At 38.5% G+C, this 20,076-nt stretch overlaps 1 protein-coding gene across 1 annotated transcript in view; it reads right to left on the bottom strand.

The window, feature by feature from the left end:
* LOC143723384 (coiled-coil domain-containing protein 148-like) overlaps positions 1-20,076 on the bottom strand; it is a 278,157-nt gene that overhangs the window by 44,528 nt on the left and 213,553 nt on the right. The window lies entirely within an intron of this gene.

The raw sequence follows: 20,076 nt of genomic DNA, 5'->3' as shown, positions 1-20,076 counted from the left end.
AGTGAGTGTAACTTTTTATTAACCCTTATATTAATATTTATATTAATCTTTGCAAATCGCTAGCTTCACGATGAATGCGGCTAAGGTTTACACTCAGGGTAAATTACGGCATGTTTTCTATGTACGACGTTCTCAATATAATACATAATCCCACGTTTATAATGAACAACGCGTTATCGTTATTGTGTTACAAGCTATTTTTTTACAGTCTATGGTTACAAGCGGTGTACGCACAGAACAGAGGGGCGGGGTGAGCAAAGCTCATTATCATCTAAAGACACATACACTTAAACGGCGTGCTGACAACAGAGCTGTTTTTGACCAGGTAAAATAAGTGTTTTCTTACAATACTAATGAGAATTTTTAATTAAAGTATTATTACAAACTTTTAATTTAGACCCTAAAGTATCATATTAGCTTGTACAAAAATGGCATTATATGACCCCTTTAAAACAACATTTCCAAAACTGGTAAGTTATGTTGCTTGTGTTTCCCCGTCTCACAAACCTTTTCACATGATGAACACAAAAGACACAACCAATGGATACATTGGCATATTTTTATTCATTCATGTACCACACAGTACAACACACACACACACACACACACACACTAAAAATTATTTCGCCTCAGCATCCCGTCTTTGGTCTGGGTCAGGCCAGAGAATCTCGTCCACATCACAGGCTATATTGGCACGCATCAACTGAAATATTTCTGGCTTCTTCCATTTCATCGTCTCTGTGTCCTAGAAAAATAGAACAGTAATCAAATAGTACTGATTACTGTAACTGTAACACAACATTTTTACAAAATGGAAGCATTCAGAAAACTCTATCTGTATGTGAGGCAATTTGATGCATTTCTTGTATTACAGTAATGCAACAGCTGCAGTACATGTATGTGTTGTAACAGCACAGTGTACTGCACTCAAAAGTTACAGAGCAGTCTGAAGTACATCTACCTGTTTTCCTCCCGGAAGGTTCTTATGATCGAGGCGACGTTGAAGTGACTCAAATTTTGCCTAACTCGTAGCCCAGCCTCCCTCATACCATGGCAACTAGAGTGGCACAAATTTCATCCGAGACTTGTCTCCTTGCCCTTGACCTTCCTCCTCCTCCTCCTCCACTCCAGTGTCCTCGACCTCTTTCTTCATATATTTCTGGATCCATTGTTCCAAAACTGAATGAACTGGCCCTTTTATCTATCTATTGAAGGTTCTGATTGGTGTTTGATCAATTTTGACTCTTAGTGTTTCCATTTGGGTAATTGTGTACTAACTGAGCAGAAGCTGTGCTGACTTGAGTAAACAATATTGAATGCTACTGCTTTCTAAATGACAACATGGTGTAGGCCATGAGAAATGAAGGGATTTGTGTGTAGAGTTTAGCAGTGACCGTTCAATAAATCTGACTCATGTCAAAACAGGGGAATAGTGTTTATAGTTTAGGGATCTGGGTATGCTTTTTGATAAATGGCATTATGGTTTTGAAATTTTAGTTCAAAAGAATAGTTATAGTGTTTAAGCAATCAAGAAAAACTGTAAACACTCACATATGCACATGGATGGAATATTTGCATGGATCACTGGTCACTGCATACTATAGCCTATCTATTTATGTATAAAATAGTATATGAAAGAGTGTGCAAAATGGTAAAACAATGAAGAGTAGTGTGTTACAGTGTTAACACTGAGTGGTATTCTGGTTATAGTGCATAGTGAACTCTTTACATGATTCGGTTCCGGCTGAATTATTTGCCTGTGCAACAAGGCAAATGGGTGACAGTGAGGGATCGCTCTAGTCACGGATCAAAAAACCACTCTTCCGTTCCGATTACCATAACAAATTGATTTGCCCCGCTAAGTGAGACAACCACTGAGAATTCCTGTTGATTGTGCCCTGGTCATTGGTGATTCGATCACATGGAATGTGAAAACAGAGACACCAGCCACCATAGTCACATGTTTGCCGGGAGCCAGAGGCCTGGCATCAAAGCAAATTTAAAAGTGCTGGCTAATGCTAATCTTAAATTCTCTAAGATTGTTATTCACGACGGCACTAATGATGTTCGACTTCACCAGTCAGAGATCACCAAAATTAATATTAAAGAGGTGTTTTTTTTAACGGAAAAACACAAAATTAACGGAATGCATAGTTGATATAAAAAAATTGGATGAATAGTAATTTCCTATTACTAAATTCTGAAAAAACAGAGATTCTAATTATTTGACAAAAAACTTCCACACGTTATAACCTATAATACTGTCTAACACTTGATGGCTGTTCTGTTAAATCTTCGTCGTTGGTTAGGAACCGGGTTGTGCTCTTTGATACCAATCTTTCATTTGAAAGTCACGTGTCTAGTATCTGTAAAACCAAATTTTTCCATCTTAAAAATATATCTAAATTACGTCATATGCTCTCATTGACAAATGCGGAACAACTAGTTCATGCGTTCATGACCTCAAGGCTAGATTATTGTAATGCTCTACTGGGTGGTTGCCCTGCACGCTTAATAAACAAACTACAGCTAGTTCAAAACGCAACAGCTCGGGTTCTTACCAGAACCAGTAAGTATGACCATATTAGCCCGGTTCTGTCAACACTGCATTGGCTGCCAATTAAACATCGTATAAATTTTAAAATATTGCTGATTACTTACAAAGCACTAAATGGTTTAGCTCCGCAGTACTTGATGGAGCTCTTAACGCATTATAGTCCTTCACGTCTATGATGGCTGATGACGGGGCCACACAAAAAGGACGGTAACGGAAAACATAAATGCAACCTCCTTTCTGGGTTGTTTACACATTTTTTTTTGTAGTGTTTTGTTGCATATACCTTGGTTACAGATCATACCCATTTCATAATAATGACAGACACGTATTTGGTTTGTTTTCACGGTTTTATTTTCAATTTGTTTTATACCATAAATTACCAGTTTGGGTGCACACTTTCTAGTTATTATTGGTATATTGTTAATGTGTATTTCTTTTGAGTTTAAGTTACTTGCGTGGGAAGAGCGGAGGTTTGGTGCTGTCTAGGATTCTGCGCTCCGGTGGAGGTCCGTTCCAATAAAGGACCGGCTGGCGTCAGTTGGTGCCATTTTGTTCGGTTAGGCGAATCCATGCTGCTAATTAGCTGGGGGGTGCAGGAGCAATTCTATGTTTGTTTATCATAATTTTATGTATATTTTGTTGATTATAATTCTTTAGGTATATTCCTTTTATGACCCATTTCTTCATATTTCTGAAAATAATTTCTTTATTTATTTAAATTGTGTTAAGTGATGTTTGTATTATTCCCTGTGTAAGTGTAATAGACTAGTCCTTTGTGTATATAAGTTCCCCATGTGTGTCATTTGAGAGGTCATGTTTTTGTTTAGTTTGGTTTGATTACTGTTAAGTTTGGTTCTGTTGATCCTTTTTATGGGCCCAGACCCTGACTTTATTTCATTCAGTTTTCAAGTAATTTAATTTGTAACTTTGTTTGGTATTTAATAAATCATTTCCTATGCTTGGAAATCCTGCATTCTTTGCCCTTGACTGCTTGGTCCCTCACATATGGTGTCAGAAGTGGGATCAGCAGAGGGTGCAGGTTTCCTATTTTTTTCCTTTTGTCCCTCCCTGCCTTTTTTATAATAATAATAATAATAATAATAAGTCTTATATAGCGCTTTTCAAGGAACTCAAAGACGCTTTACAAATGAAACAAACAAACAATGATGAGAGTGCTATTATAGATTGAGCTATGAGCTATTTTTGAGCTATGAGTCGGCCTGGAAGGAAAGGGCCATCAAAGTGGTGCTAATGGAACCACATGGAGAAGAGGTGGAGATCATGGAGGATGAGGAAATTGGTGCAAAGGAGTCAGGAGGTCGGGAGCCAACGCTTACAGATCTGACAAGTTTGTTCCGAGCACACATGGCGCAAATGGATGCTCGAGAGACTGTGAGGGCCCAAGAGCAAAAGGAGCAAGAACGACGATTTAAAGCACTGCAGCATCAATTTGGCCTGCTTCAGATGGAGGTGCAAGCTCGTACTTCAAACACTCCTGATCCACTTTCTGTGAATTTAGGTCCTGGAGATATGCAGGATGGTGACCTTGACACTAGCCGGCCACTTTCTAAAGGGAGTGAAAGGGCACTTCAAGTGGACCATGATAGAGGTCAGTCCTCGATTAAAGAGCAAGTTCTGTCTGAGAAAGTACGACATTAATTCAGAAACTTATCGACAAAGGTTTCGTTTTCTAGAAGTTGAATCATCTGAGAGTCCCAAAGAGCTGTATGCCAGGCTGAAGCAGTTGTATGGGAAGTGGATTCGACCAAAAGGTAAAACAGTTGAGGAAATTGGAGAGATAATTATTCTTGAGCAGTATCTCCGAATGCTCTCTCCTGAGCTCCAGGTATGGATTCATGAGCAGGGCCCTGAAACTGCTGCCGAAGCTGCGTCATTAGCAGACGTGTTCGTTGCTGCCCGGGGAAGGAACCAGCCATGGAGTTGGCAGGGACTTCCGCAAACCCCATGTTTATCCTCCGTCCCAGTACCACTCCTCTGGTAAACCTCCCGTAGGAAGAAAATGTGAATCAGTAACATAATTTAAATCACCTAAGAAGGTGCCTATTTGTTACTTGTGTGGCCAAGAGGGTCATACCAAACCTGTTTGTCCAAAGAATGTTGGCAAGCTCTCCCAAGTGTGTTATGTGCCTAGAGCTAATTCAGATCCTGTAAAGCCTGGTCCTTCCTTAAACATGACCACTGTAGAAGTAAACGGTAAAGAACTCCATGCTCTAGTTGACACTGGCAGCGACCAGACTTTGGTGCATAGACAGTTTGTTGCACCTGCCTTGATCAATCCTTGTGACAAGACATCCATTCGCTGTGTTCACGGGGATGAAAAGCTGCTTCTACGGCAGATGTGTACATCAAGGTGAAAGGACAAACTTATATTCTGGATATGGGCGTAGCGGACAACCTACCATTTCCTGTGGTTTTGGGTCATGATCTGCCAGTGCTCTGGGACTTGTTGCAACCGGTACACTCATGTACTATGGTCGTCACCCGAGCTAAAGCAAGCAAAGGGGAAGAAGGGGAACAGATGCTTAGAGCCCAACCTTTCTTTGAAAATGATGTAGAAACTGTGGGCTCTACAAAGCCCAGAAAAAAACAGTCAACAGAAAAGGTTGGAAAGAATTCCATATAATGCTTCTAACATGCCAGGTGACTCTTTCTCAGAATTTTCCCCCGGATTTTGAGCTGCCTACTAACATTGCTCAGTTAAAACAAGAGGATGCTAGTCTTGTCCCTTACCTGGAAAGGGCAAAGCCAGAGGATGTAGAGAATGAGATTGACGGTGACGTCACAAAAGAAAGCTATCATCTTCAGCAGGGGATACTCTATCGTCGGCTTGGGTCTGTGACACAGTTGGTGGTGCCACAGTGTGTCCGCAAAGTTATCCTTGTCCTGGGCCATTCAATTCCCTTGGCTGGCCATCTGGGGAAAAGTAAAACCCTCGCTAGGATTAGAAGACAATTTCATTGGCCCGGCTTGAAGGCAGATGTAACACAGTATTGTAGAAGTTGTCCGGAATGTCAAAATGTCTCTGCATATGGCCCGTTGTCGGGTTCCTCTCCAACTGCAGGCACTCCCATTGAAAGACTGGGAATGGATGTTGTCGGACCTGTTGAAAGGAGTCGCACAGGTAACAGATGGGATGGACTATGTTGTAATTGTTGTAACGGACTATGCTACAAGGCATCCAGAAGTGTTCCCTCTGAAGTCTATCAAAGCAAAGTATGTGGCAACTTGTCTTGTGCAATTGTTCTCCAGAGTTGGGTTTCCATGTGAGATCTTGACAGATCAAGGAACTAACTTCATGTCTACCCTGGTGAAACAGTTTTACAAACTGCCTGGCATCAAGAGTCTAAGAACAACTCCTTATCACCCCCAAACTGATGGGCTTACCGAAAGATTCAACCAAACCCTTAAACAGATGCTTTGCAAGTTTGTCTGTGACTCGGGAACAGACTGGGACCTATGGCTTCCCTACCTTCTGTTCGCCTATAGAGAGGTGCCACAATCATCTACTGGTTTCCCCCCCTTTGAACTTGTGTATGGACATGAGGTAAGAGGCCCTCTGGCTCTTCTTCGGGAGATATGGTAAGGGGACCAGAGAAGGGATGAGCCAATGAATGTTGTGTCCTATGTAGTGTAGATGCGAGAGCGTTCGGAGAAGATGTCGGCATTGGCCCAATCTCATTTGGCTGAGGCGCAAACACGCCAGAAAACCTGGTATGATCGGTCTGCTCGTGAGCGCAGTTTTCAACCAGGTCAGAAGGTACTGGTGATGCTCCCCAGTAATGAAAGTAAACGGTTGGCTAAATGGTAAGGCCCGTTTGAATTCATAAGGAAACTTGGACCCACCACGTACGAAATTGTCACATCAGGTATGGACCGGCCTAGTAAAGTATTGCATATTAATTTGCTGAAGGAGTGGATTCCTCGTTCTGAGAAAGATTCACAAGTGCTGATGATTCGACATGTGATGGAGGAAGAGGAACTGGAGGAGAACACGGTTGCAGAACATGTTCATTTGGATCATTTGCCAAAGGATCGCCAATCACATGTGAGAGCTCTTTGCGCCCCTGACCTTTTTTCAGAGTATCCAGGAGCCACAACATTGATTGAACATGAGATTGTGTTGAAAGGTGATGCTGCTGTTAAAAGGGGAGGGGAATGTGATGGCCGATGACGGGGCCACACAAAAAGGATGGTAACGGAGTACATACATGCATACATGCCTCCTTTCTGGGTTGTGTATACGTTTTTTTTTTTGTAGTGTTTTGTTCAGATACCTTGGTTACAGATCATACCCATTTCATAATAATGACGGACATGTATTTGGTTTGTTTTCACGGTTTTGTTTTCACGGTTTTATTTTCAATTTGTTTTATACCATAAATTACTAGTTTGGGTGCACACTTTCTAGTTATTATTGGTATATTGTTAATGTCTATTTCTTTTGAGTTTAAGTTACTTGCATGGGAAGAGCGGAGGTTTGGTGCTGTCTGGGATGCTGCGCTCCGGTGGAGGTCCGTTCCAATAAAGTATCGGCTGGCGTCAGTTGCCGCCATTTTGTTCGGTTGGGCGAATCCATTCTGCTAATTAGCTGGGGGTTGCAGGAGTAATTCTATGTTTGTTTATTATAATTTTATGTATATTCTGATGATTATAATTCTTTAGGTATATTCCTTTTATGACCCAGTTCTTCATATTTCTGAAATGAATTACTTTATTGATTTAAATTGTGTTAAGTGATGTTTGTATTATCCCCTGTGTATGTGTAATGGACTAGTCCTTTGTGCATATAAATTCCACATGTGTGTCATTTGAGAGGTCATGTTTTTTGTTTAGTTTGGTTTGATTACTGTTAAGTTTAGTTTCGGCCAGTTGATAGTACCTAGAATATTAAAATCAATTGCTGGCGGTAGATCCTTTTCCTATTTAACACCACAACTTTGGAACAGTCTTCCTAACATTGTCCGGGAAGCAGACACAGTCTGTCAATTCAAAGCTAGACTAAAAACACATCTCTCCTGACCTAGCATTCACATAATACATTATCGACTTCTATAATTCAATATTAGGCTGCATATATTAGGTCAGCCGGAACTGGGAACACCTCCCTTAAATCCTGATGTACCCGTTACATCATAAGAAGAATGGCATCTACACTAATTTTAGTGTCTTTGTTTATCCCAAGGTTTTCCCGCAGCCTGCCGGATCCAGGCCGTTTCCAGATCTGACGAAGGACCTTCACCTGGACCCGATGACAAAGCAGTGCTGAAGTGCCAACTAACCTCTCCCTATGGAGGCTCCCTATACCACTCTACAGATAAAGCGTTGTGGAATTTTCGGTTCACGTACCTACCTGAAGTGGTAAAATAAAATTCTGCATCAAAATTTATAGGCATACAAGTAGTTTGTTTAGGCATGGTTTGTAGGGAATTACAAACCTGCGCACATATATTCAAAGGCACTATAGAATCAATTCTTAATGCGCATGTGAACGCCATAAGAGTCTATCACAGGTTGGCGTTTAAAGTCTGTTTAGAGAGAACGTTGTCGGCCCCTAATTTAATAACAAATGACAATTTCGCCGGAAGTGAATCATTCAAAATTAACTTTAGCAGAAAATAACATTATTCAAGAACCACTATAAAACAAAACCAATCTCTGTTATCTTAAATTACATGTTTATCTCTGTAAAAAGCTGCTTTGATCTATATTGTTAAAAGCGCTATATAAATGAGGAGGACTATCATCTTCAGCAGGGGTTCTGAACTCTGGCCCACTCACATCATCCACTTTCCTGCAGAGTGTACTTTCAAACTTAATTAAACTCACCTACACGCAACTTTCTAGTAATCCTGAAGACTTTGATTTGTTTGTTCAGGTGTATTTCATTAGGGTTGGAACTAAAGACTTTAGGAAAGTGGACCTTGAGGGCCAGAGATGAGATTCCCTGATTGACAACAAATCCTAAGACAGTGGTTACCGAAGTGGGGGTACATGGAGGTGACAGAGGGGGTCTGCGAACAAAATGCGGAGTATTTTCAATAATTTAATTCTACCCCACCTTAAAATAACATTAAAACTAAGCATGTATTTCCAACAGACAAAATGATGCATCTAGTCAAATCACATTCATTTATATAGTACTTTTTACATTACAGAATGTTTCAAAGCAGCTTTACTGTGATAATAGGAAATTAATGCAAATAAGTTTGTTTAGGCTGTACACCAGCTCTAAAAAAAAAAAGTCATTGTCCAGCTTAAGTAAGTTTATGATTGATTAATTTTTGTTGTAAAAATCATTAGTTATTAACTTAGGGACCGTTTACACAACACCATTTTCAAGTGAAAACATAAACTTTTAATGCATTCTGGCCAATGTTCCCTCTAATTTTTTTTCTTGCTGAGCAAAACTTTTTTCTATTGGGCGTACATATTTCGCCACCTGAGCAAAAATATTCTTTATACCTGACCTGTACAGGATACGTAGAAACACAATGGTTTCAACATTCAGTTGTAACTTTTAACTTGAATGTGCCATTTCTATTTTATTTGACCCTTGATGTAACTTATTGGTATTAAATCATATTTTTGAAAAACAAGCAGTTAATTAAGAAGTCACTAAATGAAGCACATTTTAGGTTACCTGATATTTTTTTCACAGTGCTGTTAACTGCACAGTCTTTACCAAGAAATCCTATGAAAAATAATTTACAAAATCTTCTGCAGGACAGTTCAATTCTTTACAATAATAGAATATAGTATGAAAGAAAAGTAAGCTGTTACACTGAGATGGTTTGGGAAAAACAAAGTGTTTTTGTACAGTCAATTAATTGTGTACAGGAAGCATTAAACCATCAAAGTTAAATGATTGTTTATTTCTTATGAATTTCCAATATTTTCTTTAGCAGGGGGTTTCAAAGTTTTTAATGGCAATGAGCCCGTGAGATTCTTTATTTAGGCTTATAATATAATAAAATATAGGCCTAATATAATATAATATTACAAAACGAATTGAAGTATTTGACGTGATATAATATATCAGTTTAAATGCTTCAATTTGTTTACATATTATATTATTATAATATGAAAACAAACTGAAGCATTTAAATAGATAGAATAGCTAAATATTTTCAAAAAAAGTGAATATGTGAACTCTTTTATAGTAATCTAACCATGCCTGAAACCCCAACACACAAAAACATAGATTTAAACTAATTATGTATTTTGAATTTGCACGCGGGTGGGTGTGTAATTGTTATCGTTCTGTGTCCATTAACAGTTTTTTCTACCACTTTAATCAAACCACTCTTCTTTAAAACGCTATGTGATTTTATTTCACATGTCTGCGTTTCTCGTTGCCTCTCGAATTGAGCTATTTGGTCCGCACGCAAGACTCACTGCCAATCACACGTGCTCACATCCATAGGCGCCGATACCGTGGGTGCTCCGGGGCTCGAGCACCCACGGAAAATACCGAGCACCCACGTGTGTGCCAGACTGCCAGTAGGCTACATTCATTTAAAATTAAACATTGCAGTTGGTGCTATGTGAAGCGTCTGTCACACTGTGATTGGTTATGTCGCTGTCAGTCGCCTGCTCCATATCATATCCACCAATCACAGCGTTTCTCGGATGAAAACGCCTCTGATCGCGGTTACTTGTCAGTTAAACTTTTGATCTCCAATCCTGTCTGTATTTGTGAGAAGTGGCGCTGTCCTGAGCTATGGTCCTGAGTTGAAATATAGCCTACTTTACGGCTTTATTATCAAGTAAATAGGTGTGTGCGTTCCGGTCGGCGGCTGTCCATTTCCTAAAAGGGGTCGCACACCGGACGAGAAGCGCAGCGCAGCGCCGCGTAGTGCCATGTCTTTTAAAATTCGAACACAACATATAGGACCTTGTTGTTCACAATCCTGCCGTGCCAGAGAGCGCGATTTACATAGTTTTATATTAAATTTACATTATTTGTCTCAAATCGTCGTTAATGTACTGACTTCAACCTGTGCTGCAATATACATTTATTTTACATTCATTTACAGAAATCAGCTGCTTGAATGAAAATTGCTGATGTTATCGGATTTTCAGGTGATATTCTCAATTCATTCAGTTAACGGACCCCCGGTTGTATTTAATTATACAGTAGCCTACAATCGTAACATGGTAGCCTACAGACATTATCTTAATTCCATAATGTCCTTAACATAACATTACAATATTGCTGGCCATAAACTGCCAAGTGCGTGTCCGGTGTGCGATAGGCTGCCTCGAGTTGTCATAGACGCGCAGAGGCGCCTCCAGAAATTTTTCATAGGGGTGGCCAGATGGGGCCACTTAAAATCTTGGGGTGGCACACCAAAACTATAAACCATAATTTCAGAATTTTATTCTACTGTTGTAGTAAACCGGCCTGTAGAAAACTATCAGAAAGACTTAAGGAAACTCCTCCTGATATACTTTGGTTTATTGTGTTATATTTAATGTTACTAATGATATCAGTAGGGCCCTACTAATATATATTATATTATATATAATGATATATATTATATAGATATGATATATATAAGGGCCCTCGCCCCATGGCAAATTTCCAGATACTTACATAATTGTGATGAATTTAATCCTTTTTAAGTTATTATTTTGCAGTGTAAGATTACAGTTAACACCTTTAAATATTACATACATGTATTATGAATTTTTAATAAACTTAATGAGTGTATAAATTAGCATCAAAAAGTAATTCTTGAAAAAATCTGCACAGTGATTTTATAAAATCTAAATATGTTAATAAAAACAAATTACTATTAGTTATCTTATAAAATACAATCAGGCAATCATACATTTAGCAATTTTATATTTATATAGGCTATTAATGTCAAGAAGGGTTAGGGTTGCATATATACCCTACACTACAAAGAAATAATATACAATTAAATTATGCTTATTTTAAATGTATTGAGCAGGCTAGCTATAACGAAATATATTGGCTTTTAATAATATTCCAGTGCGCAAACCCATGATAACATGAAAAAACAGAGCGCACACAGCGTGTATGCGCATCGCGGGATTCGCGGGGGCAGAAATGATGGGTAACACTTTATAATAATAGTAGGCTACATTACTTCAGCGCTGCGCTGCATAAGTGCGCATTTAAAAGTTCACGTCAGAAAGCGAAGAAATGTCGAGCGCACAAATCCTAGTGCGATTTGTTCCTTTGTTTCAAAGTTTTAAATTCCAGTTATTGTGCGTTTGATGCCAATTCATAGTCCAACAAGCACACGGTAGTGAGTCGTTTAAAAACAGCAGCAACAAACTCCACCAAAATAAAGTAATTTTATGCAAATCTACAGCCTTTTATCTACAGATCATGCATTATAATGTGAATATATCATATTGGAGAGAGTTTTACCGTGCATCCAAGAGGCGCGCGCGCTGTTTGAATATGAATTGAGAATGACTGACAGCCGCAGAGGAGGGAAAACGAGTTTCCGTATACTTTAATGATGTAAAGTAGACTTCTGTCCCTCACATTAATCCGTGGAATGACTTCAGATGACTTTGTCACCCAAACTGACGTGAAAAAAGCGGGAGGCGCCGAAAAGCGCGCTGTTTGCATCCCTGCTTGTCAAAACGTGGCAAAGACACATCGAAAAGCTGCTGTAACAGTATACTGTAACCATTTGGCACTTAAAAAGCACGTCACGACACATAATTCCCCGTCTTCTTTTACTAAAGAATATTTTTGACTTATTTATGAAATGCATAGCCTAACTGATGCTACTAAAATTTATACTGGTCATTGGGGTGGCCAGTGGGGTGGCCACGGCCACCCCTGGCCACCCCCTGGTGGCGCCACTGTAGACGCGGCGCTGCGCTTCTCGTTGGGTTCTGAAATGCAAACATTTTTTGACTAGGCCTAACGTTACTTTTTTTTTTATTTTATTTTTTATAAAGGGCGTGCGCCCATGAGCACACACGGAGGAAAACATAAATCGGCGCCTATGCTCACATCATTCTCTTTCTATGAAACCTGTAAACTGCATTCACCAGTTTTCACTCTATAGCGGTTGACCAGAGCACTGAAATTATTTCTCCATTAACTACAATCAAATGGATTTCCCCACACATTTCGCGTCAGTCCTCTGCGTGGCATTTTAATCTTTTCTGCGCGGCCGCGGCTTCGGAAGTGCGCGGCCTCAGCATCAGAAGTGCGCGGCCGCGCACGCGCGCAGCTTGGAGGGAACATTGGTTCTGGCCATTCATTTACATGACAATGGCGTATTGGTGGCCTGAGAACGCAAACTTTGAAAGCGTTTTTTTCTTTGTTTATTTAAAGGCATGAATGTTTGTTCAACGAATATTAATGTAGGTAATATTTTAAGAATTGTTAAAAACAGTATAAAATAAGCTGTATTACAGTTTTTCTGAATTGCTAAAACACTAAAACCCCATTCTCTGAACCAAATTTTAAATAGCCTAAACCTGAATGTTGATACCAACAATGGATGGAAACAATTTAAGAGGGAGAGGAGGAAGAGTATGAGGAAGAGGAGGTGGACGAGGAGGAAGAGGAGGAGGACGAGAATGTGGTCAAGGCTGGATCTGGCTTTAGGGTTTTTTCCTTTGCCGGCAGAGATGGCATTGTGAGTCCTTCGGCACCCAACACAAAGACATGATCCCGAATCAGAATTAAGCATAGTGTCAGTTCTGGCAGGTCACATTAGTCAAACTCGCATCAACCTACTCTCAGCTGATCCACGTCTACCTATAGGAATACGATGCCTATCAATAAATACATATTTAAGCTTCTTCAGTATTATCAGCAGCTATCGCGTTTCTCAGGAGCTCATTGACCTCCATCCCCAGTTCCTCCTCTCATCCAGTCAGTATTTGGTAATCTGATTCCCCTTGAATCAGAATAAATTCTCGAATTATGTTGTACTTTAAAATCTTGAATTACTGATAAGTGCAATACTTTTATGTTGGTTCTGTTCTGTTTACCCTAAGGGGGGTTTATTGCTGCTAGGCTGCATGGATGCGCAGGGTGTTCTTGCCCAGAACAGAACCATACTGCCAATCCTAACTGTATGCTAATTGTCAATCGTATTTGACGATAGTGGTCCTGACAGAAATAAAATCTCTCTCACTGACCTTGATTTTGCAGTTGCACAACTCTTCTGAGTGACTGTAACATTCTTTTAATTTAGAGATTGTTTACTGTAACCTTTTTAGCTTTTGCAGTTGGGTCACTAAGCCAAAAAGGTTACAGTAAAAAACTATAAATGAAAAGCATGTTACAGTAAAGTTGTCATTACTATACTTTTTAACGTAATTGCAAAATGTGTTTACTTTGTTACAATATATTTTTTTTCTGTAACTGCATGCTTTGGATTCTGCATTCTCCATTTCTTGATGTAGTGTTTACAGAATGATCTGTAGTGTTTATGTAGTGAAATATTAACTCGCTGTGTGTATGATCTGAAAGCATTGTTTAATGTTGAGCACAAATAAAATGGTTTTGAGGCAATTATTTGATTTTGCTGGAAGAGTCAGAGAAAATTTGGTTTTGTGTTTAAGGTTTTGAGAAAGTGAGTGATGGTTTCAAGAAATGTGTTTGAGCAATTCAGAAAAACTAAGAACTGTATCGAAAATAAAGGAAAACGTCATACCAGTTGTTGTTGTTTGATGTATTTTACAAATGTTACAAAAGATCAATGATTCCCAATAGGGGGTACTTGTGCAGGTTCTACGGGGTACGTGAAAAGATTTCGCTTGGTTTGTTCAGGGCTGTCGCATAGGCATAATAACTCTTACGGAACAAAAATATATTTCCATATATTTATTATCTATATATTATATGGTGTAAATATGTGAAATAATATATTGCGTTAATATAATGTGATATTACAATATATTGAATAATACATAAGGAACTGCCGCTCTTCATATATTGAAAATTATTTACAATATATTTACACTGTAAAATGAGTGTTTTAGGCTACTTACAAAACGTGGAAAATGATTGCCTTAAATTGGATGTTTCACTCAAAGTTGTGTCTACTATAAAAGCATACAAAAAAGTGTCAGGACAATGATAGACGGTGTGCATTAAATTGTATTCATTAAACAGAAACTTAATTGAACAAATAAAAATAAAAACATTAACATAAAGTTAAAAGAATGTTTGATCTCTTTTTTAATTTCACAGGGTTTTAAGTTGTATGATCTGACAAAACTTCTGTAATACACCTTAGGATGAGATCTGTGATCCGAGATAAGGTGTGTTCGGCTGCGGTTGGATGAAGAGATCAGCGAGAGTTGCCGCGGGGAGGAACTGAAAACGGAGACGTGAAGTGGGACACTTTCTGCTTCCTGTAGTGATGCTCACACTGTGTTTGCATATTTTATCACAGCTGAAGTAATATAAATGCAATATTTGTCAAATACACAGATTTTTCAGAGACATTTTCATTCACTACTTTATCTATTGCTTAATACAGGAAGCTTCTGTTTGTACAAGAATAAAGTTCAACATAAGCCTTTACTATAAATGAAGTGGGGTCTACGTTTTTTTAATCAGTTTTATTTTGATAAACATGACACAATATAACATCATGACTACATGAAAAGAGATTTTACTTTTTATAAAAAAATAAAACAGATTTGTGAGCATTAGTGGAACTGAAGGTGTGAGAATAAACACGAAACACATGATCGTTGCTATGCGCTGGATTTGGCCAACCGTGTAAAGGCCTCATTATGCTTCTGCGTCAACTCCACGGCGTAGTTACGCCGTCACTCCTACGGCGTCGTGGCTGTTTTATGGTTCTGCGTCAGGTTGCTTGCATCGCGTTGCATCTGACCAATCACAGCCTTCGGGGTATGTGTCGCCTCGACGCGTAGTTAAAATTTTTTGAAGGTGCACGTCGAGCTACGGCGGAGAGGTCGGAGAGGGGTTCGCTGCGACGCAGGGCGGTCTGCGGGGGTACGCCGTCGATTCGACGCAGAAGCATAAAAACAGGCTTAAAGCCCAATTTATACTTCTGCGTCGAACTTACGCCGTAGCTACGCGTAGCGCCCGTACCCTTCGGCGTACCCTGACGTGCACCTCTCCAAAAATTTAACAACGCATCAATTCTACGCGGACGCAAGCGCTGTGATTGGTCTGCTCAAACCACTCCCTCGGGTTTCACATGCTTCCTCTGCGTGCGTCAACGCGGACAACGACGCAGAAGTATAAATGAAAACCAACGCGTAGTGTATAGCGTAGAGGCTCCGGTGTAGGTCCGATGCAGAAGTATAAATCAGCCTTAAGAGCTGTATCGTCATCAGAACTCGTGCAGCCGAGCCGCTTTGGATAAGCTCCGCAGAATGAATCGGTCGGCTGCTCTCAAACATAGATATGATGTCTATGCTCTCAAATAGTGATGGGCGGATCGATCCTGAAGTATCGATACTGACGTGGTATCGAAAAGGATCGATCCTCACACAAAAATATCGATCCAAATGTGTGTTTTTTTTACCAGTAATTTTTTGTTAATTTAGCATGCAATTCAGTGCGTAAAATAAGCTTCTAAGTGGAAAAATAAGGGAATGTTAGCGGGTAATTGTGTAGGATAGAACCTTTTCTCCTAGTCATCTGTATACAAGACGAAACCAATCAATCACAGAGAGCGTTCGATGCTCGTGCTTCGCTGAGCTCACAGGCCCAGTGCGTTTGGGAAACGAAGCCTTGCTTAGATGACAGAGAAACAATCGGGAGTTATTTCGCAATAAACAAACCAAAACTGTACATAATGGTTTAAAATGTTGACGTCAGTAAGATCTTTTTAATGAAATTAATATTTTTATTCAACAAGGATCGATACATTAAATTGATCAAAAGTGACAGTCAAGGGTTTTACACTGTAAAAAAAAATCTACTTCATATAAATGCTGTTCTTTCAACTTTGTTCATCAAATAATTCTGCATAAAATGTATCATGGTTTCCAACAAAATATGAAACTGTTTTCAACATTGATAATAATAAGAAATGTTTCCTGAGCAGCAAATCAGCATATTAAAATGAATTATCATCATGACTGGAGTAATGATGCCGAAAATTTAGCTTTGATCACATGAATAAATTACAGTTTACTATGGCATAGAAAACAGATAGCCTATGTTAAATTGTTAAATTGTAATATTACAGTTTTTACTAAGAGAAATTAAAATCTTACAGACCCCAAACTTTTGAACAGTAGGCTAGTACTATAATTTGGGTAGTTTTGTAAAAGTCACTGACTAATTAAAGGGGAGTTGAGAGCACAGATCACAAAATATTTAGGCCTAGTAGTCATGAAAACGTGTTCAGATTTAGCATATTAATGATGCATTCACCTCATAAATCATGAAACACTGCTGTAAGTGCATACAAGTTCAAATGCATGCTTTTAAAATGAAAAAGTATCGGTATCGGTATCGATATCGATATCGGCGATACTGGCCCTGTATTTACTTGGTATCGGATCGATACAGAAATTTGCAGTATCGCCCATCACTACTCTCAAATAGCTCTCGCGGTACATTGATGCCATACGTCACAGTCAAGCGGCATCGACGCTGTCTCAAATCAAAATTTCTAACCGGCATGCACTGCTTCAAGTCGGTCGCCGATCGGTCTGCGCAGAGTTGCATGAAGTCGAACAAGCCTATATCGAATGATGATTATGACATCATCAATAAATACATATCAGATCATACCCAGCATTTTTCTTGGATATTTTTAGCCATAACGAAAGTCTCTTAAAACACAGTTAGAGCAGTCAGAGAAAAACTAATATTATAAACTCAAGTGTCAAACTGCCCAACTAAAGCAAACACTGATCTCAATCATGCTGACTGAAAAATTATATTATTTTCAATAAATCATCAACATATAAACCTCTGTTAAATTTCATCGGCACACTCTGTAGACGCATCACAGAAATAAATTCAATCTGGTTAGTAATAAGTGAAGCTGGTAATGCTGCTGAGATCTTGAGAGATCTGTTAATGTTTAATGTTCTGTGGGGATTTAAAGGGTTTCTCTTGTGTCTTTGTGTAGCTGCTTACAACTTTGAGTAAAACCTCCTTTTCCACGTTTTCGAAGTACACTCATCCAGTGACATTTTACAGAGTAAATATATTGCAAATATATTTTTCAATGAAAAATGTATATGAAAAACGGGCATTATGTATTATTCATTATTTTGTATTATATAACACAATATATTAATGCAATATATTATTTCAAATATTTTTCAGTATTTACACCATATAATATTTTGATCATATATATATGGAAATATATTTTTGTTCCATAAGGGAAGCTCGCTAGGGCCGCAGTCAATCACCCCAGCTTCACCCCAACCTGGTGCTAATTGCTGAAAATGTGTCTGTTTACAATGTGATTTTGCAGCATTGAGTATTGTAGCCAAGCACAGGCTATAATGTTGAAAATAATGGCCTATCAGAGGTGTTTAAGTTACCGTTTGATTGCGAGACTCAGCTCAATATCCCTCAAAATACTGAAAAAATTTCGGTTTAGTGCCAGTTTAATAAGTCCTACATGCTCACAAATCCTCTCATAAAAAACAAAGCGTAGTAGGCACATTGTAATTTAAAGATTTATTGTGCATTTTAGTCAGAATCATTGATTAAAATGGGAGCTTTTGGAAGTGTGCTAACCAACAGCTTCAGTGATTAAGGGAGCGCTCGTTAATTGCTAGCTTTCCATGTAATTTATTCGTAATTTGAAGAAAAGTTATTTTCTTATTTTAACTGACAACCGAATTTGGTTACACTTTATTTCGATAGTCATTTCGATAGTCATTCGATAGTGGACTATCGAAATAAAGTGTGAAGGGGGTGGATTGGAATCCACTGCTGCTTCAATGTATATGTAATGATTGATTATAATTAAGGTATTAATCAATATTTTTCCTTCTAAATATCAAATGAGTTGAATGACTTCTCTGGAGATTTTACTTTATTTATATAAGTTACCATTGTGATTACTGAAATGTTCTTTTCATGTATTCTTTAATGTCTGTATTTGATATCTGAATGCAGTGCTTGCTTATTTAACCCAGCCTCCAGAAATGAAATAGGGACTTGTTTTGTGTTTGAGAAAGGTCTTCAATGTGTTTAAACATATAGGGGTCATTGAAGCCAATAGTTTAAGGGGCCATTTCTTTGTTAAAGCCTTTCTTTCCAGTTAGACTAAAGTTTAGCTATCCTTGAGAGAAAGAACGCATTATCTTGATGTTTTGAGAGGACTCTCCTGTTTATAGTGAGAGCCTGGCCAAATCCAACCTTGGAAAAGCTGTGTGTCGGTGTGTGTGTTAGTCTTCTTGGTTACAGGTTAAGGAACCACTGGCGTTATTGGAGATTGACTGAGTTGTTGTTCTGGACATGCTGGCGCCCAGCAACCCAAATCTGCGACCAGTGGCGGTTCTACATTGAATTACACCCTGGGCGAGACCACCTTCGAGCACCCCCCTTACAAAAAATAAATAAAAAAATAAAAATAAAACACAAAATTATCCACAAACAGTCATATTTTATCATAACAACTAAAGTTAAAGAGAACATTATATTTCTCAATTGCACAAATCCTTCATTACATCCATCATTGCCAAAGGACAGTGGACACAATTCTGCACAAACTATGACAGTGTAAGTTATCAGAACTTTAATATACACTATATACATAAATGTGCCAAAAAATATATACAATCAGATATATAAAAACATTAACAAGAGCAGAGAGCAACAATAATATAAAACATTAAGAATAATATACAAATAAAATATAGAATACATATTCTATAGCACAAATACTTTATCACACAAATGTGAAAACACTAAAGAGAATCATTACACTATTGCACTAAGAACAGAACATTGGCTGTCATCATGAGGCCATTATAACTGTGTCATGAATATTTTTCTTGACCTCAACTACAGAGGTACAAATTGAATTAGTCATTAAAATGTTATTGTACCACTGTAGATGAGGTCAAGAAAAGTATACTTGAAACTACCTACAGATTTGAAAATTCCGTTGGCTAATTACAGGGCCTAACGTTAACCCAACTGATGGAAATAAATAATAACTGAACTTGTAACAGTTTTGTTGAAAAGCACAATATTATGGTGAAATTAGATCTCGTGTTTGTTGACTTAAAACCTAATTATTGTTGTAAGCATAACAATCATCATAGCAAAAAGGCTAAGAAATGTAAGAGACGAGTTACCCACAATTAACATTAGCCCTTCATTCATGACAACATGGATAGCCTACCGTAATCATACCACAGAGAGAACATAGTTTTTGCTCGTTTCTCCTCTTCTTCTTTTCTTTTTTTTTCTAAATTGTGCACCTGATGGCTTTGACCTCTTCCTGTCCATCTCTGTTTATTTGGCACTCGACAATCAACAGATTTCCCATCCCCCGCCCCCAACACTGTCACTCACGTAA

This window comes from Siphateles boraxobius, unplaced genomic scaffold, assembly GCF_051911475.1.
Source record: "Siphateles boraxobius isolate OS27281-9 unplaced genomic scaffold, OSU_SipBor_1 7, whole genome shotgun sequence".
NCBI lineage: Eukaryota > Metazoa > Chordata > Actinopteri > Cypriniformes > Leuciscidae > Siphateles > Siphateles boraxobius.
This window is presented reverse-complemented; position numbering and strand designations above follow the sequence as displayed.